The sequence below is a fragment of the Etheostoma spectabile genome, chromosome 18 (assembly GCF_008692095.1).
Source record: "Etheostoma spectabile isolate EspeVRDwgs_2016 chromosome 18, UIUC_Espe_1.0, whole genome shotgun sequence".
In the NCBI taxonomy this organism is placed as follows: Eukaryota; Metazoa; Chordata; class Actinopteri; order Perciformes; family Percidae; genus Etheostoma; species Etheostoma spectabile.
This window is the reverse complement of record NC_045750.1, coordinates 2,565,059-2,569,828: the sequence shown is the minus strand read 5'-3', so window position 1 is coordinate 2,569,828 and position 4,770 is coordinate 2,565,059. Positions and strand designations below refer to the sequence as shown.

At 40.4% G+C, this 4,770-nt stretch overlaps 1 protein-coding gene across 1 annotated transcript in view; it reads left to right on the top strand.

The window, feature by feature from the left end:
• clvs2 (clavesin 2) overlaps positions 1–3,997 on the top strand; it is a 38,894-nt gene extending 34,897 nt beyond the window's left edge. Inside the window, exon 5 of the mRNA XM_032542779.1 lies at positions 1–3,997. This exon is cut by the window's left edge and continues 3,385 nt beyond it. The gene's annotated coding sequence lies outside the window, so the exon portion shown is untranslated.
• The last annotated feature ends 773 nt before the right edge of the window (positions 3,998–4,770 follow it).

The following is a 4,770-nucleotide window of genomic DNA, read 5'->3' as shown; positions in this document are numbered from 1 at the left end:
GACAAAAATGTCGGAAAAAGCGATCATAGTGTTGAAAAAAACTGACCAAAACTTTTTTTCCAGGTAGACAGGAAGACAACACAAGGGTTAAGTGTGTTGCTCTGGGGCACATTGGTAGATGTATCTCAGTGGGAATTGAGAATGCAGTTTTGTTGGATGGGAACGCCATTTTTAGGAGACAGGCTTTCTGTCTCAGACAAAGTCCCCAACAACTAATGCTGACTTTAAAAAAAAAATCTAACCATTAATCTTTTTCCATCATTAACCACTGCTTCAGTTGCCTAAAGCCCGTGTTATGCTTCCTGGTAGGGGGGTACCAGCACCCCACCGCGTCTACGCCGGACCCAACGCCGTAGCCTGACGTGTACCTGTGGAAAAACCACACATTTTGGCGACGTATGTCTCTGGGCTGTGGCTTGGTAGCGTTGCATTCCCCCCCCGACTCATTTCCAGGTTCTCCTACTCCATAAATCAAGGGGAGGGTTAACTTTTCCTTCTACAGATTTCACACCGAGGTCAGAAAGCACAGGGGAGTCGCTTTGTTTCTCTCACTATGACTCTAGAGTCGGCACTCGCTCCGAAGCTAAACACCATCGCTCACTCACTTCTCCCTCTATCACACTCCCCCCCCACACACACACAAACACACACACACACACACACACACACAACGACACCATTGCTGCACGCCATTTGTGGTTTTGCACAATTTATCTACATACAATTGAATTGTCTGAGCATTGACAGCAAAACATTTCTTCAATCCAAAACTTTATCAAAACTCAAATGTAACTACTTCCAACTTGTGTCACTTCCCTAAAACATTGTTAAGATTAACATTAGGTCAATTTATGTCAAATCTTATTCATCTTTTATATATATATATATATATTGCCATTTTTGGCGTGTGTTATTATTGAGTTATTATACCAGTTTCACTTTGGGAAATGTAGAACTGCCAGTTTTGTGCACATCAGAGACATTTTAATAAACTCTCAGTCGAATGTGAAACAAGGAAATGTTCATCAAGTGGTTGAAAAGGATTTCTGTGCATTAGTACATGCAGTATATGAGAGATTTTTTTCACAGTAATAAGTAACACACACACAGACGGCGAGGCCACAAAATCAGGAATTAGATGAGCTTTTACAGCATCAGTGTTGGTCGGGGAAGGAAAACACACACACACACAAACACATACAAACAGCCACTGTAGATGCTTCCAGTTGTTAGGATACAAAGTTTACATTTATTAAACATCTGTATACTGCTTGAATATAGCAAATCTCACACCGAATGCCCTGCAGGTTCACTGATTGTTCTTTTTAAGTATTAGAGGTTGCTATCAGGCTGCTTTGTTCTGTTGTAAACTGTATTGTGTGTAGAGGAACTTAAACACAGTAACACAAAGGTAAAAATGTACATTTTATTCAAGATATACTTTATCACGTGATGCTGTGTGCTTTACCACACATTTGAGATTTTTCAAATGTTTTTTTTTTGTCAATATTTTATTAAAATTGCTATCTACCTTGTTCATTACTCCCCAGGTGACAGACTGCTGTATGTTGTATGAATTGTGAACAGAATTATGGAGTTAGAAGCTGTTGTTATTTTGAAGAAATCCAGCATTTTGATTGTTCTTTCTGTGTTGTTGTTCTTACGTCTTTCCTGCTGAACTTGGATCAAAGTTTTGCTGAATACTTTTACACAAACCTGGAGTTATGTATTGATGGCGTTCAGATTTTAAACGTCACCCAGGAAGCCGTCCAAGAGTCCCTTAGATATTTATTTTTATCTTGAAATTTTGATTCAACCTTCTCAAAAATAGTGAACATAAATGATACATTTATGTGCTGGAAACGCTGTATTCCTGTCACTAATACTCAAGATTTGCAAAATGTCATGTCACAGTGATTGATTCAGCTAAGTAACACTGTCTTATTGTAAACACAGACATTTTCACTGCATGCTGTTTATCTCCCATGCAAAATAAGATCTCACCATGACACACACACTGTAGAAAGACATGAATGGAGCATCTGGGACTACACCTACGATGTGCAGGAGGAGGTCCAAGAAATTCTATTCGGCTAATTGGTAAAAACAGAAACAAATGCCATACGTGTGGCACCGTACGGGAGCATGCAATACCCTAAAGGACAAATGTGTGCAAGCAACATTTATGAAATATCATGCTGTCAACAGCAGTTCATGCTCGCCAGTTGCATTTGTTCAACAGGCCCCGGTCAGCTGTTAGGAGACGCAAAATTAAACCTCCTATCAGACAAACGAGGTCCCCCCCGACATAGCCTGCTCCAAGCCGGAGTAGCTTCCTCATGGGATGTAAATATTGTTAAAAGTAAGAACTAAGATGTGAAATTGACTCTTTAAACTTCACTTTGTTGTCCCAACTGTCCCGTTCTTCTTTTCCTAAACCCAACTGTCCCATTCTCGTCCCATTCATCTTTTTCTAAACCCAACTGTCCCGTTTTCGTCCAGCTCGTCAGGTAAACGTACCTTTTCTAAGCCCAGCCGCGATCTTTTCCTTGACCTCACTGCGTCAAAAGTGACGCTGATAGTCCCGACCCAGCGCCTTCAGATAAAGCGCCTTTAGATATGACACTTAAGGATACTTTTAGAGTTAATAACAACGCCAAAGGCACCCGACCAAGCATCGGGGCGGGAGTGAGAATGTGTTGCACATTGCCACTAAACCACTGCAGAAAGGGGAATGTGTGACATAAGGTATAAGGCATTTATATTTCTTTCGTGCATTCATATGAGGAAGGTTACAGTCTCCGGATGAAAAGCCTCAGTAAAAAATAAATAAAGCGTATCATGAATTTTGTTTTTATCAATACAAAAACATTTCCACTTCAGCGAATAGCAGTAGACTTTTTTTAGGTTTTTAATTACGCACAAATGTGAAAATGTGCATAGAAGCAGGTGATGGAAACATGTTCTGACTGCGTTTAGACTGAGGGCTTCTCACAGTCTCCAGTTTGTACTGCAGCTGAAATATCCCCATCCTGTTGGAGGGACTAAATCACTCTGTCTGGGAGAAAAACAGTAAGCAGACTTTACATTTCGGACCTGTGATTTGTTTTTGGATGTGCATGCTCTTTAACACACTGACTGAAAACACAGTATTTGAAAAAGTAGATTATTTTTAAATTGTTAATGATTAAAGTATTTATTTTTGGTATGTGTAGGTGTTACTTTGAACTGCAGTAGACTCCCCCGTAGACCTCCATGATGGTGCCAGTTGTGGAGGTAAATCATGCCTGTTTGGCAGATTGTAGAGGACATTGCATCATTCATAGACATGGGACATGAGACACATGTGCAGGGACTCATCTACCTGGGATACAGGTGTTGTTTGCATCCATCTTTTTCATATATTTGACATTAAATGGACATAAAAAGGGAAAAAGTTGGCTTCCATGTCCAGTTTCATGAATGGAAATGTCCTCTTTTGGGTTTTCAAATTAACTGAGTTTCTGTCTTTTCTTCACAATGATGCATCACTATGGAATCAAACTCTGTCACAAGCTTTGTTAATGTACTGTCTTTGTATGTATGTGCATACAAGTATGTACATGTATTTTCTTGGATCTCTCACTGACTTTGACTCATATTTGGATTAGCCACCTCTTCCATTACAAACCCAATGTGTTGCTACTTATGATCAAGTATATGTGCTTTGAGAATTTGGACACTGAATGACTCTTTTTTTTTATTATTGATCATTTCCTCAAAATGAATGCTTAATTTTCAGTTGTTGAAATATGTATTTCATCTTCATAACACTGTTCTTTGATTGTACAGTTACAGTATAGGCGCTGTAGGGAAGACCAAAACTCAATTGTGGAGTTATTATGGAAAGCCAGTATATTATAGGAGCAAAGAACTGCTCAGTTAGCAGGTGTTAAATGTGTAAATGAAGTTTGCTGAAATGCATCATGTAAAACGAGCAAAATAAATATGAAAACACATTAATTTTCTTATATTTCTCTGATTTTTGTTCACTATTGTTGCTGTCCTTTCGCAATGACGCGGTGATTTGGGAGCAGCTGTTGGAGGTTGAGATGTAGCGATCTGAAGTGCAGCTTCTCTGAATGAGTAATCAAGACTCTGACCGGTTTCCTGAGTGAGGCAGAGTCAAAGACAACCTGAAAGGAAGCACATGGTGCTTCTCATGGTTGCTTATATCGCCTCCTCGACTCCTCCACTTGCTTCCTTTCCTTGCGTCTTAGTCCCCACAACCGAGGAGGCACAGGAGACACGCAAGGAAATCATCAGAGGAGAAAGGCAATGAGCAAATGGGTTTTAGAAGGATGAGACGTCCTTTCCTCTGAAGCGTCACATGAACAAATCCTCGCCTGAAGCTCCTTGGTGATCCCTCCTCGATGCTCGCTCCTCGCTCATCAGGGCAGAAATAAGAGCTTTGAGACGGTTTCATTGACAAGGAACCAAACACCTTCCGGTTGAGCAGAGGACCGAGGAGTCAAGGAGCTATCAAATAAGGAGGGGTGAGATGCAGCTACAGAGGTTTTGGGTGTGCTCACTGAGCAGACGTGGTTCTTCAACACAGGCAAGGGTGTAACTTTAAATTTTGAGCACATATAACCCTTCATTTACTGCATTCTGCTGAGTTTTTCTGCAACAATGTGTGCCTTTTCTGCATCAAGTTATGGTGCAAATGTCTTTATTTATGTAAGGAAATTATTGGGGGGAGGGGGGGGTTGTATTGGCCAGTTTTGATGA